The following is a 15,592-nucleotide window of genomic DNA, read 5'->3' on the forward strand; positions in this document are numbered from 1 at the left end:
GGTCTCCACAGCCCACCCCCCAAAACAGTTTCAACAATCCCTCCATTCTGAGACAATCTCAGAAGCCAAACTGCCAGACTAGGAAGGGGATTGGGCGGGGGCGTCTGCAGTGAGGTCACCCTGCCCACCTCCACCAGCCCAAACAGATTTGCCTGAGCAAGTTATAAATCTACTGGTACCATTGCTTTTTCGTCACTTGCCTAATCCTGTGCCCTTCGTTTCATGTGCTGTAATTATTAACATCTGCTTTCTGAGCCTGGCCCTCATGGAGTTTGCAAAGGCAGTTTTCAGTCCAGAACAACGGTGACAGCTGTTTCATTTAGCCTAGGGCCAGCACTTCCTGTTCAGTCTGCATCTGCCCTCCTGTGTCCAATTTCTGATTCGGGGTTTTCTGTTTTGTTTTCTGGGTGTTTTTTTTTTTTTCCTTCATCTGACCTTACTATATGTTTAAGAAGAATTTCTAAGTTAGCACTCCAGCTAGTATTTCTAGCACTTATGCTTATTAGATTGGCGACAGCCAGAGAGAGATAGGAGAAAGCCAGGGCTGTCTCCAGCAGCTAACACAGTGGAGGGCAGAGGCACAAAGGAGGCCTGACCAGGAATCCGGCAGACCAGGCTCTAAGGGAATTCCTGGGCCTTGAAGTTGAGCAATAGGCTGACCTCTCTGGAAGCCAGGCACAGGAAAAATGGGTTTAGCTCATCCGTCCCCTGGCCTGGTGTCATCTCCACAGCTTATCTGGTAAGAGGTCACCCAAACATACCACTGAGGCAACCGTGTGTCTGGGTGGCCACCAACACACAGGGGCCCTTCTTCTTTGGGAACCAAGGAAGGTCGTCAGGTGAGGCAAGATTCAGAGGTCCCAGATTCACTGAGTCTCCAGCAGTACAATACAAATCCTTTCTAATTTGTACTGGGAGGTGCACGGCACGGGGAAAGGTCGTGCTGTGGTCAGGCAGTGCTGGATATTTATTGCCAAACAGGGCAAAACCTAGTCTCCGCTTGGATAAGAACTGCAGGAATGTGGAAGCGTCCTGTAGGTGCACACGGCAGAGCGTGCGAGGCGCGAACCGTCTACGAACACCCCTCGAGACTTCCGGAGTCTGTGTCTCCGCATCTCCCGAGATCTCGAGCGTGCGTCTGCGTCTGCTCCTCTCGCGGGATCTCAGGGCACCAGGATTGGAGACGCCCTGGAGCGCCGATGCCCATCCCTCCCGCCATTACGTTTTCTAACAGAAGAAGAAACTGAGAGCCAGGGAGAGGAAGTTCCTGTTCCGCGGTTGTAGCTTGGTCAAGCTTGATGCTATCGGCAGAGAAGCAAATGAAGGTAAATCTGTGTTGCTTCTAGGAGCTTGAGGCATTTTCACCATTTCCACATGAAATGTCCCTTTCAGTCCCGTACGCTCTCCACCCTTCTCAGTGGCTCACACGAAAACAGCTTGGGACCCCCTCCCAGGTGGGAACAGTGAGGCGAGTTTGGGAGACCCCAGCTTGGGAGACCCCAGCTTGATCCCAGACCAGTCCAGGACTGATTCTTCTGGCTGCCAGGGGAGAGCTGGACCCAGCAGTCTGGAGAAAAGAGTTCGTGCCGACTGGACACCTGGGGGTCACGGAGGTTCCTGGCATGTGGCCGAGGCCCCGTGTCTTTGCAGGAGTCAGCCTGCAGAAGGTAGAGCTCAGGTGTGAAAGAGATGCAGCGGAGAGGGCCCTTCTCCCCCAGCATCCGTGCCAGGTGTCAGGTGTGCTGAGTCAGGAAGGCCCCTGACCCGAGGAGACCCAGCACTCCCAACGCTGGGCTTGAGCCTGGAGCGGCAGAGAGGCCGACCCAGCAGGCATAGGGGGTCACAGGTGACTGTCCCTAGACTCTGGACTCGAAGGAGCCGATGGTCCAAACGAGGTTAGGCCCTGCGCCACTTTGCCCCGCGGGAGAGCCGGGTCCCCCGGCCCTTCCTGGCTTGCCAGCCCCGCCCCTTCCCCTGCCGCCACTCACCGTCTCCCGCCCCTCCCCCCTTCCTTCTCTCTACCACTCACTCCTTTTCTTCCTAAAGTTAATTGCAACTTTTTTCTCAGCGCCCTGATCTGGATAAGCCACATCTCATTAGAAAAAGATTTAGCTGGAGCCAAAGCAGGCTGGGGAAGGAATACCTAATCAACAGAGAAAAGATTTGGGTGTAATTGCTCTCTCCCGCCATTCTCCCCCCCTCCCTCCTCCAATCTTTCTCTGCTCATTAATCTGAAAAGAAAGTCGCAGTTGAACGGCTTGGTGTTCAAGTACCCGCTGCTGCGGCAGACAAATCGAAGTGCTTCGGGGTTTTCTTTTGCGCAGGTGTCTCTATGGAGAGCTTTGGCTGTTGCGCGTAGCAGTAAAGCATTTTGCTGCTGGGGGGTGTGCACGAGGCACCTTGGGTGGGAGAGTAAAACTCTTTCGGGGGCTGTGTGTGTAAAGTGCTTGGTCGTGGGGCAGGTGTGAGCGGGTGTGTGAACCTTTTGGTTGTTGGAGTGTGTATGTGTGTGAAGCTCTTTGGTTATTGGTGTGTGTAAATGAGGTGCTTTGATCATTGAAAGCGTGTGTGAAGCTCTTTGATTATTGAGGGGGGTGTGTGCGTGTGAAGCCCTTTGGTTGGATGGGGGTGGGTAAAAACTCTTGGTGTATGTGTGAAGCATGTTGCTTGTTGGTTACACGTGTGTAAAGAGCTTTGGTGGTTGGGATATGTGTGTTTGTGGGTGTGGAATATGGCTGGGGGGCGTCTGGGAGGCAACCCTTCAGCTGTTGGTATGTCGGGGCGCAGTGTAACCCTTCGGTTGTTTGTGTTTGCTGGTGTGTGTGTGTGTGATGCTTTGATTATTGGGTGCATGTAAGTTCATTCATATACGCTAGTAGCCCCTTTGGTGTTTTCCTTTTGCCCCAACTAAATCCTAACCGATGCTTAAATGGTGACACATAGAAGATGAATTTAGGAGCAAATCATCTCTCCAGGTATAGGGACCGCAGGTCTTCAAACATCCGGCAATGAAACGACACAGTATTTTCATGCCTTCCTTCAAAATTTGGAAATTTTCTACAATGACCATGCATGCCTTTGTAATTGGTGGGGAGAGGGGAGGATATTTTAATTAGTTTTATTTTTTATTCAAAAAGTACTGCATGCTCAAAAAGAAGAGAAGCCATAATACACACTCCTGGTATAATGTGAATGTTACAAGGGGCCAGGTAGTGAAAAGCACCTCTCTTACACCCCGCATTCATTCCTCGGCCCAATTTAGGAAGGAGCTATTATCGCCCTTAAAGATGAGGATGTTGATGCTAAGAGAGGTTGGGTAACTTGCTGAAATCACACAGCAGGTGGCACAGTCAGAGTTTGAACCCAGGCCAAGTGAAGGCAGAGCCCTGGCCCTCAACCACTGCCTTCCAGAAGAAAGTAAGGAACTATCTGGGAGCTGGGGGTGAAGGGAGAGTAGGTGGGTCCCTACTACCCTCAGAGCCTCTGGAGAGCTCAGGCCCCTGTGTCTAAGCTGCCCCACCAACATTTCCCACTCTGTCTCAGTCCGGCTCATGAGTCCGTCCTTGTCTTCATTGGCCATCCCGCCCCGGCCCTCTCCCTGAACCCCAGTGGCTGCTGCTGTCTGGGAGACCCAGGCAGATGAGGGCTCCCATCCCCCCTCCCAGCCGCCTGAGGGTGAAGCCGGGCTTGAGCCACTCTGTGTTTCTCTGAGCACAGCCCTTGCACAATCACTGCCCTGGCACCGGGGAATCAGCAAATGTGAGTCCTGGACACAGAGGTGGAGCGTCCTGGTATCGAGGGGGTTCCAGGGCAGGCCACGGAGTTGAACTGGGTGTGGCCAGGTGAAGTTCTGAGCCTGAGAGCAGGGACAGCGTCCAGGTGACCGGAGTCCTGGGCCCCAGGGTCCCACCAGGCGGAGAGGACACAGTTCCTCCAACTGTCCTGTCGCGTCACTCTCCTCTCCACGCTTCATCTTCATTGGAGCTCAGTCTGTTGTGCAGTCATTATGAACACTCCTGCCAAACCAAGGACAAAATAGACAAGGATTTTTGCAGAGAACACAGAAGCGCTGCTTGTGACACTGAAGGAAATGGATCTGGGAAAGGAAGGTTTTCAAAGGTACCCAGTGACCTGAGCAGGGAGGGGCTGGGGATTTATCACCTCCTACTGCTGAGCCTAAAGACAGACCCCCCCAGACCTGTCAGGGCCCAGCACATCCTCTGCAGGTGAAGATGCTCTGCAGCATACAAGGTATGAATACAGACTCTGAAAACATGGAGCCGTGTGCTCAGAACATCCCTCAAGGCCGAGAGCACTGCTGTCCAACGCGGCAGCCACTTGCCACGTGCGGCTGGTGAGCATCTAAAACATGGTTAGTCCAAGTGGAGATGGGCCATAAGCACAAAACACACACCAGATTTTTGAAGTCTTGGTATGAAATCAAACATGAAGTATCTCCTTGTAATCCACTGTATACAAGTATGTACATTGCAAAATAAATTGCATATTAGATATTGATAATATTTTGTATATCTTGGGTTAAATGAAACAAATTATGAAGATTAATAGTGATGTGTGCATGTCAAGTGCTTTGGCTCTCCTGTTTTCTTTACCTTTGTTTAACGTGACTACTGGCTTGCACTTGTGGCTCACATTATACTTGCGTTGGACAACACTGGCCTAGAATATAACACCCTTCCATGAACACTGCTATCCCCCTTTTACCGGTGAACAAACCAGATGAGGTGAGTGGCTTGGCCAAGGACACCAGCTGCAGAAGCCAGAGTTTACGTTCTGAGAGTGCTGCTGGCTGGAGAGTCTACCACTTGATGAAACTCCTAAAACGAGAGTATTGTTGTTGTGACATGATCTTACACAGAAGTGTTTAGTGCCAGCAGGACTGAAGCACATTTGGCGTCTGGGGGACATTCAATAAAATCCTGTGACTCAGGGATGAGGATGACCTAGCCAAGAATGTTAAGGTACAGGATAGTTCTTAGTGGTGCTTGTGCAGGCTTGTGGGTTCCCTGAGTGAACCTGGACCAGTTCCTTCCCCACTCTGGTCCTCACTTTCTCCATCTGAAGAGAAGGGGCTGGATTAAATGTTCTCTGAGGTACGTCAGGGTCCGTGGTGCATCTCAACAGATTCCTCCCTCCCAGGGGTTGAGAGTGAGCTTGAGAGCAACTTGCTGGGTCCTGGGGCAAAGTAACATGTCTCTTGTGTCCTCTGTGAGGTGGGGAAGAGAACAGCGTGGACTTGGGAGAGTTGCTCTGAGGATCACTGAGAGAATGCAGGTGATGCACTCAGCACACGCCTGGCACACAGGAAGCACCCGATAGATGCTGGCTCTTGTTGTCAGCGTAGTAGTGAGCAGGTTGACCAGCTGGCTTGGGTAGTTCTGGGTCAGCAGACTCAGATTCGCAAGCAGTATCTGCCTTGGAGCCTCCTCCTAACCTGACACACTCTAACAGCCGAATTTGATCCAAGGCAGGGTCACCTTGAACTTGGCTTTTGAAGGGTTTGTTACCACTGCAACTCAATTCCCTGATTGCATGGGTAACAGAAGCACCCAGGAAGAGCGCAGCTTGGCAGGGGCCCAGAGGACGATATTGCAGCGGGAGACTCAAGATTCTTGTAACAGAGCGTCTTCTGGCATGTTCAGAGGAAGAAGTGTTAGTTTTTAGTGTTATTTCTGTTGTTTGGTGGTATAGTGGTCAAGTGTCACTTTTCTGTCCTTTGATGGTATAGTGGTCAAGTGTCACTTTTCCATCCTCTGGAGGACTGATGCAGATCCATGACCGCAGGCTTTCTTCCCTGCTTTTTCCCACCGTGGGAGGACTCTGACCTCCATTCTTCTCAACAGCTGTTTTCATTTTTTTATCCCTGAATTGTGGGTAAACAACCTCCGATAATAGATAAAGGCTTTCTGAGCTCAGCAGCTCACCTCCTACATACAACGTCTTTCTCATGAACACAAGTCTGTGTTAGGAGTAAGTTGGACTTGATTTTGTCTGCTGGGTCATTATCTTGAACTTAATTGGGAGGAACCTTGAGTTCAGAGTGTAGGCTCCCAGCTAGAGACGCTAGCTGTCTCTAGCGTTCATTGGCCGCCATCTGCTGGGCAATCCTAGTATGACATGATCTCCTTGGCTGGCAGGGCTAAAGAGTGAAGTGTATTTCATGCAATCAAAAAATATTTATCAAGCAGGAACTGTGTGCCAGGCATAGTTCTAGGCACTTGGGATTCATCAGTAAACACAGAGAAAAATAGTTCTTTTTCACACCGAAAATATTCCATTGTCTGGAATATTATTTATTCATTTACCTGCTGAAGGATATCTTGGTTGTTTCCAAGTTTTGAGAGTCATGAATAAAGCAGCTATAAACATCTGTATGCAAGTTATTTTGTGTACATTGTCAGTGCTTTGGATTTTGGCCATTTCAATAGGCATGTAGTGGTATCTCATTGTTTTAATTTGCATTTCTGTGATGACATATGATGTGGAGCATAGTTGCATACATTTTTTGTCATCTGTATATCTTCTTTGGCGAGGTCTGTTCAGATCTTTTGCCAATTTTTAAATTAGATTGTTTTCTTATTGTTGAGTGTTAAGAGTTCTTTGCATATTTCAGATAACAGTCCTTTATCAAATGTGTCTTTTTCAAATATTTTCTGCTCATTCTCTTGCCATTGCCTTCCATCGAGCAGAAGTTTTTAATTTTACCGAAGTCAAGTTTATCAATTATTACTTCATGGATGGTGCCTTTGGTATTGTATCTAAAAAGTCATAGCCATACACAAGGTCATCTGGGTTTTCTCCTATGTTGATTTGCTCTTCTTCTTCTAGTTTTCTAATGTGAAAGCTAAAATTATTGATTTTAGATATTTCTTTTCTAATACACGTATTCAATGTTATAAATTTCCCTCTAAGCACTGCTGTCACTGCATCCCACAAATTTTGATAAATTGCATTTTCATTTACTTAAAATATATTTTAAAATTTCTCTTAAGATTTCTTACTTGACCTATGTGTTATTTACAAGTGTACTGTTTAACCTCCAAGTGTTTGGGGATTTTCCAGCTATCTGTCTGTTGTTAATTTCTAGTTTAATTCCACTGTTTTTTCCATCTGAAAGCTGACATTATATGATTTCCATTTCTTTTAAATTTGTTAAAGTGTGTTTTATGGCCCAGAATATGGTCTATCTTGGTGAATGTTCCATGTGAGCTTGAGAAGAATGTGTATTCTGCTGTTATTGGATGAACTAGTCTATAAATGTCAATTATATCCAATTGACTGAAGGTGTTGTTGACTTCAACTATGCCCTTACTGATTTTCTGCCTGCTGGATCTATTTCTGATAGAGAGGTGTTAAAGTCTTCAACTAGGGCTTCCCTGGTGGTGCAGTGGTTAAGAACCTGCCTGCCAACGCAGGGGACACGGGTTCTAGCCCTGGTCCGGGAAGATCCCACATGCTGCGGAGCAACTAAGCCCGTGCACCACAACTACTGAGCCTGTGCTCTGGAGCCCACAAGCTGCAACTACTGAAGCCCGCACGCCTAATGCCCTTGCTCCACAACAAGAGAAGCCATCACAATGAGAAGCCCGCGCACCACAACCAAGAGTAGCCCCCGCTCGTCACAACTAGAGAAAGCCTGCGCACAGCAACGAAGACCCAATGCAGCCAAAAAAAAAAAAAAAGTCTCCAACTATAGTATTGGATTCTTCTTTTTCTCCTTACAGTTCTGTTTTTGCCTCTTATATTTTGATGCTCTGTTATTAAGCATATACACATTAAAAATGGTTATATCTTCTTGAAATATTGACCCTTTTATCATTATGTGATGCCCATCTTTATCCCTGATAAGTTTCCCTGCTCTGAAGTCTACTCTGTCTGAAATTAACATAGGTATTCTTCCCTTCCTTTGATTGATGTTAGCATGGTATATCTTTCTCCATCCCTTTACTTTTAATCCATATGTAATCTTTATATTTCAAGTGGGTTTCTTGCAGACAACATACAGTTTGGTCCTTTTTTTTTTCCAATCCATTCTGACAATCTCTGTCTTTTAACTTGGATATTTAGACCATTGACGTTTAAGGAGATTATTGATATAATTAAATTACTATCTGTATATACCATATATGTTACTGTTTTCTATTTGTTGTCCTTGTTCTTTGTTTCTGTTTTTGTCTTCCACAATTTTTCTGCCTTTTGTGGCTTTAATTGAACATTTTATATGATTTCACTTTCTCCTTTCTTAGCATATCAATTATAGTTTTTAAAAAATAACTCTTCTTAGTGGTTGCTCTTAAGTTTGCAATATACATTTACAACTACTTCAAGTTCTCTATTTTCAAACACTATACCACTTCACAAGGAGTTGCAGGTACCTTATAATAACAACGAAAATAACATATAATAATAAAAGAACAAAAAAAATCCTAGTTCTTCCCTCCCGTTCCTTATATCATCGCCATCATTCAATTTGCTTATATATAAGCATACTTAAGTGTACGTGTGTGGGTATTAGTTATATATCCTTAGATATATAATCTAATACATTCTTACTAGTATTTTGAACAAACTATATCTGTTCCATAGACCAATTAAGAATAAGAAAAATTAAGTTTTTATTTTACCTTCACTTATTCCTTCTCCAGTGGTCTTCCTTTCTTCATATAGATCTGAGTTTCTGATCGATATAATTTTTCTTCTCTCCTGAAGAACTTTTGACATTTCTTGAAAGGCAGGTCTACTGGTAACAAATTCCCTCAATTTTTGTTTATCTGAGAAAGTTTTTATTTCTCCCTCAGTTTTGAAGTGTAATCCCCAGAGTATATGATTCTAGATTGGTGGGGGGGTTTTCTCTCAACACTTTAAAATACTTCACTCCATCCTCTTTTTCCTTGCATGTTCTCTGAGGAGAAGCTGGATATAATTCTTATCTTTGCTTCTCTATAAATAAAGTGTCACCCCGCCCTTGCTTCTTTCAAGATTTTTTTCTTTGTCTTTGATTTTCTGGAGTTTTAATATGATATTCCTGGGTGTAGTTTTTTGGTTTTGTTTATTTGTTTGTTTGTTTTGGCATTTACCCTGCTTGATGTTCTCTGAGCTTCCTGGATCTGTGGTTTGGTGTCTGACATTAATTTGGAGAAATTCCTAGTCATTGTTACTTCAAATATTGTTTCTGTTTCTTTCTCCCTTTCTTCTCCTTCTGGTATTTCCATTACATATATGTTATACCTTTCCTAGTTGTACCACAGTTCTTGGATATTCTGTTCCACTTTTTCCAGTCTTCATTTTTCTTTGCTTTTCAGTTTTAGAAATTTCTATTGAGATATTCTCAGGTTCAGAGATTCTCTCCTCAGCCATGTCCAGCCTATTAATGAGCCCATCAAAGGCATTCTTCATGTTACAGTGTTTTTGATCTCCAGCATTTCTTTTTGACTCTTTCTTAGAATTTCCATCTCCCCACATGTATGATCCATCTGTTCTTACATGTTGTTTACTTTTTCTACTAAAGCCCTTAGCATATTAATTATAGTTTTTAAAAAATTCCTGGTCTGATAATTTAAACATTCCTGCCGTATCTGACTCGGGTTCTGAGGCTTGTTCAGTTTCTTCAAACTGTGCTTTTTGCTTTTTAGTATACCTTGTAATTTTTCTTGATAGCCAGACATGATGTACTAGGTAGAAGGAACTGCCTTAAAGAGGCATTTACAATGTAGTAGAAAGACGTGGGGGGAGGGGAAGCATTCTTTAGTCCTATGTTCAGGTCTCAGTGTTTTGGTGAGTCCTTGCCCCTGGTCTGTGAACTTCACCAATGCATCTGTTCCTCTCCCCCCAACTTTGGTGGGACCGGATGGCTAAAGGGGGCTGAAGTTGGTATTTTCCTTCCTCCACCTGGAAGGCTAAAGCAAGCTGGAGCTGAGTATTTCTCTCCACCTGGGTCAATTAGGCTCTGATAAAACCCCATAGTTTAGTCTCTAGTAAATAGTTTTGCTTGAGGGCTGGCTTGTTCAGAACAGAATTCTCTGGCATATTTCAAAATGGTTCCTTTTTCTATCCCCCTGCTGGAAGCACAAGGGGATTTTTCTTCATTATTCACTGGTGGATCCCCTGGAGATAAACCTCAGAAAAAAATGTAGGGACCCCCATGACTGTGAATTAAACTGGTGGAGAGTTTAATTCACAGACTTGTCCACACTGAGCGTCCAAATATTTGTCAATTACAGTTCCAGTTTTCCTACCCCTGCACTTGTTTGCACAGAGGTTTCTGCTCTGTTACGTTGTGACTTTCTGTATCCTCCTGTTTGTTTCTCCAATTTTTGGAGCAGAAATTTGCCCTGTGACCTCACTTCTCTGGTGAATATAAGAAGAGTTGTTGGTATTCCAGTTTATTCACCTCTATATCTGCCAGGATGCTGTGTTATTTTGTTAGGATGCAGTGGCGACTTCTAAGCTCTACACCAGACCAGAAACTTAAAGTCTCCTGGTTTTCTTTTCTTGTACTGTCTTTGTCTGGTTTTGGTATAACAGGGTAATACAACTTCATAAAATGAGTTGGAAAGTACTCTCTCTTCTGTTTTCTGGAAAAGATGATGTAAATTTTATGCTACTTCTTTAAATGTTTGGAAGAATTCTCCAGTGTAGAACTGAAGATTTCTCTTTCAGAAGCTTTTAAAATTACAAACTCAATTTCTTTAATGGTTATAGGGCTATTCCGATTATTTTTATCTTGGTTGAGCTTTGGTGGTTTGTGGTATTTGAGGAATTGATACACTTCTTTTAAGTTGTCAAATTTATGAACATAAATTTGTTCAATGTATTTGCTTAATACCTTTTTAACGGCTGCAGTTTCTGTAGTGACCCTTGTCTTTTTTTTTTTTTTTTTTTTGCGGTACGTGGGCCTCTCACTGTTGTGGCCTCTCCCGTTGCGGAGCACAGGCTCCGGACACGCAGGCTCAGCGGCCATGGCTCACGGGCCCAGCCGCTCCGCGGCATGTGGGATCTTCCCGGACCAGGGCACAAACCCATGTCCCCTGCATCAGCAGGCGGACTCTCAACCACTGCGCCACCAGGGCAGCCCGTGACCCTTGTCTTATTTCTTGTATTGATCTGGTGTCTTCTTTTTATCTTTGTCAGTCTTGCCAGATGTTTATGAATTTTATTCATGTCTTTAAAGAACCAACTTTTTGTTTCATTGATTTTTCTCTATTGTTTTCCTTTTAATTTCAATGATTTTTGTTCCAACCTTTAATATTTCCTTCTGTTTACTTTGGGTCTAATTTTGTTCTTCTTTTCCTATCTTCTTGAAGTAAGAACATAGATTTTTTGTTTGAGACGTTTCTTCTTTTCTAAAGTAGTAAGCATTTAGTGTTACACGTTTCGCTCCCAGTTCTGCTTTAGCTGCACATCACATATTTTGATGTTATATCTTAATTTTCATCTAAGTTCTATGTATTTTTTTAATTTCCTTTGAGATTTCCTCTTTGACTCATGAATTGTTTAGAAGTGTGCTACTTAATTTCCAAGTGTTTGGAGATTTTCCTGTTGTCTTTCTGCTCCTTAGATTTTAATAATTGTCTCTGATAACATTTTATCTCCATGAGAACAGACTTTTTTCCATTTATCCTACCATTATTTTGCTAATGCTGAGAACAGGACAATAGTTTGTGCTCAAAAAATAAGGATGAATGAATGATGGAAATATTTAACTTAAAAATCAATAAAGAGAATGCTATATACCCTGAGAAAACCATAATTCAAAAAGAGTCATGTACCAAAATGTTCATTGCAGCTCTATTTACAATAGCCCGGAGATGGAAACAACCTAAGTGACCATCATTGGATGAATGGATAAAGAAGATGTGGCACATATATACAATGGAATGTTACTCAGCCATAAAAAGAAACGAAATTGAGCTATTGGTAATGAGGTGGATGGACCTAGAGTCTGTCGTACAGAGTGAAGTAAGTCAGAAAGAGAAAGACAAATACTGTATGCTAACACATATGTGTGGAATTTAAGAGAAAAAAAAATGTCATGAAGAACCTAGGGGTAAAACAGGAATAAAGACACATACCTACTAGAGAATGGACTTGAGGATATGGGGAGGGGGAAGGGTAAGCTGTGACAAAGCGAGAGAGTGGCATGGACATATATCCACTACCAAACGTAAAATAGATAGCTAGTGGGAAGCAGCCGCATAGCACAGGGAGATCAGCTCGGTGCTTTGTGACCACCTAGAGGGGTGGGATAGGGAGGGTGGGAGGGAGGGAGACCCAAGAGGGAAGAGATATGGGAACATATGTATATGTATAACTGATTCACTTTGTTATACAGCAGAAACTAACACACGATTGTAAAGAAATTATACTCCAATAAAGATGTAAAAAACAATAAAAATAGAATGCTGAAAGTTAAAAAGGGGGAGAGAGGCATCAGAACATTGATGATGATTATGGCTGAGTGGGTAAATATGGGTGCCCTTTTTGTTGTTTGTTTTTCATATTTTCCAAATTCTCTGCAGTGAGCATGTACTACTTTTATAATCAGGTAAAGGAATTATAAAAGTGGAAACTACTCTTTCTGATCATTCTCACTACTTCTCTGGCAGGTCACATCAGAATCTGAATTGCTGAAAAAGCTGAAGATGAGAGGCCACAAAAAGACCCTGTAGAAGGTCCCAGAGCTGAACTGACCCCAACCCGCCGGGGAGACAGGTAAGGACCCTGCTAGCGATGCACTTTTGTAAGCTTCTGAGATCGCTGCCACAGTAACTTTATCATGAAGACCACGACCACTTTGAGTCACAAGGGTCAATTTCACGCTTCTTTTCTCACCCCTCCCCCCAAGAGGCTCCTAGAGGTCTTGTGAATTAATATTCATCCCAAAAGATCTAGTTTGCCATTGGAAATTGAACATTCATCTACCTAAATCCAGCCTTTAAAATTCTTTTGACAATTTACTTTGAGGAAGCAGTATTGGTGTTTGCTTTCAAGATTCATGGTGTGCAAAAGATTACAAAAGAAATAAGAGGGAACGGAGAGGAGATACTGTCTTTTTAAAATATAATTATCTTTTACACCTTTAGTCACAGTCTCTTCATGTTTTTTGAAGGCAATTTCTTTGAGAAGCTGAGTAGACTAGACAATTCGATGGTAGTAACCTCAGGTGGCCAGGGTCACCACACAAACAGTTCTTAAGTGTGGACAATTTCTGAAGATGAGTGAATATGCTTTTCTACTTAAGAAAACAATACTGAGAACTTGGTTTAAATTGTTTTAAATATTTGCATTCAACAAAGAAATTGCCTAGACCTGGAAATTTTTTTCACCCTTTCCTACTTTTGAAGTGAACTGACTTGCTATCAGGTCCAGGGATTTCCTGGAGGCCCAGGATTGGGCAAGTGTGTAACCTGATGCTTGGGGGTGGCACGTGGTATCTCCCATTCCTGGGGGACACCCCACACACAGGGGGGGACGAGTGTGGCAGCAGTTACATTCTCCTTGCAGCTGAGCCAAAGGAGGCATCAGGATCAACAAGCATATCTATGTCGACTTGTCAGAGTCTTAAAAGGACAGCCAAGGACATGAGAATCTAGAAAATAATGGTATAACCTGTTGGGGGAGGGAAGCAAGAATCCATATCCCAGTAACAATTCATAGCAAACAAAACAGCTTATGTTGAAACCAGCCAGAAATCGAATACTGTAATATAAACCAGTCTGTCCATTTAAAAAGTCATTCCATTTCCTTAATTCCTGAGCGCCTGATTTCTGACGTTTTGTTGCTGGTGCTGACTTGACTGATTTGAACCGAATAGGTCAAAAGGCATAGATGTGTCTAGTCATTTAATTTTTATTGACACTGTTCAGTTAAATTCAACAGCATCGATTGCTCCTCCAGAGCTCCCCAGTGGAGACCACCCTCGCCCACTGTGGAGACCGTTCGCAAAATAATTCTGGCTCTCTGCTGTCTGAGCATGTTGGGATTCTGCTTCCCCACTTGCAGAGTTAGGTATGGCTATGAGTCTTGCTTTGGCCAATGAAATGTGTGCAAAAGAGACACTTTGGGCAGAAAGCCCAGGCCGGCGTGTAATTCATTCCATCTTCTTCCCTCTTCTGTCATGGTTGTGGATGTGTGTGTCAAGATGAAGCCATTCTGGGTCCCAAAGTAGCTGTGACATGCAGAGCACCCCTTGCTGGCCTGTAATGGGCTGGTAGCGTGCATAGAAAGCATTCACTGTGTACAGCTGCTGAGGTGGTTGTTACTGCCACATAACCTAGCCTATCCTGGCTGATGTGCACGTAGGCACGTAGGCGCGTGAACACACACCCACGTACTTACTGAGTACCTATGCGTGCAGGAGAGACCCAGGGCCATGGGTGGTAAGGGGGTGTGAGGTAAGGTGCGATCTCTGTGTCCAGTTTACAAGCTGATTCAGCAGATTAGATAACCAGCCAGCGCAGGATGATGACAGCACAAGAATACCTCCAGTGCCGGGTAGCTCCTCTTGGCACCTCCACGATCTCCCTGTACCCTCCTCGCCCTGCTCTCGGCCTGGCGAGACCCCCCCGTCTGAACTCCCTGACTAGGCCCCTTCGCCTCTGGCTCCAGGTCAGGTTGCGTCAACAGCAGGGCGGGGTGAGGGCTCAGCAGAAGACCGAAGGCAAGGAGGACAGTGAAGCTGGAATAGCTCTGCTTCTGGCTGCCTTCTTGCAGATTTGCTCCGACCGGCTGCACCTCTGGGTGAAGCTCCTCTCAGCGACCCTCCCCACTTGACGGTCTCCTTTCAGGTTTCCATAATGCACTCTTCCCTCGCCCCTTCAGGCCGGGGGAGGGGGTAAGAGCCCGGTCAGTGACTAGCCTCAGCCCCCTCCACTGTCCCCCTTGGTTTCTCTATACCCTGCCTGCACCTTTGTAAATAGTCTTTTTTTTTTAAGGAGACCTTAAATTTTCCAATTTGAGCATGCCCTCTGCCTCCTGATAGACCCTGAACTCATTGATCCTGCTTTGGGGAGTCAGCAGTGGAACGGAAATGATCATGCTTTGTCTTTTTATAGGGTCAGTTGGTCAAAGAGCAGGACACTTTAAAAATGATCAATTCTTCATTTAGAAATGAATTGTTAAATGACTTTCCTTCTCCCACCCAAACTGGAAGCTTCTGCCCCTAAGTAGAATAGGTTTGGAGGCAAAGCACTGGCCTCTTTGCACCTAAGAGGAGGGAGTGGACCCCGCAGAGCCTTTGTCTCATGAAGCCCTTTGCAAACGCTGGGGCCACAGGAGCCAAGGAGGATGTGGTGTCACCTCCAAGGAGCCTCTGCATTCCCCCTTGTTTGGTAAAGTCGACACCAGAATTCCAACCCCTATTTTCAACTTGAACCTGAGGACAGAAGCCTAATTTCTAGCTGCTCAAGGAAAATTCTAGGCCTTTCTTTTGGATTCCCAAATATAGCATAGAGCTGCTTAGGAAAGAGATACCACCTCTTTGCCACAAGCTTCCCCACCAGGAGTCGTCCTGTGTCCTGCCTTGGGGTTCCTGTGTCAGATTCACTGAATTTATTCACTGGTTGGTTGGTTG

Source organism: Delphinus delphis, chromosome 16 (genome assembly GCF_949987515.2).
Source record: "Delphinus delphis chromosome 16, mDelDel1.2, whole genome shotgun sequence".
NCBI classification, from domain to species: Eukaryota; Metazoa; Chordata; class Mammalia; order Artiodactyla; family Delphinidae; genus Delphinus; species Delphinus delphis.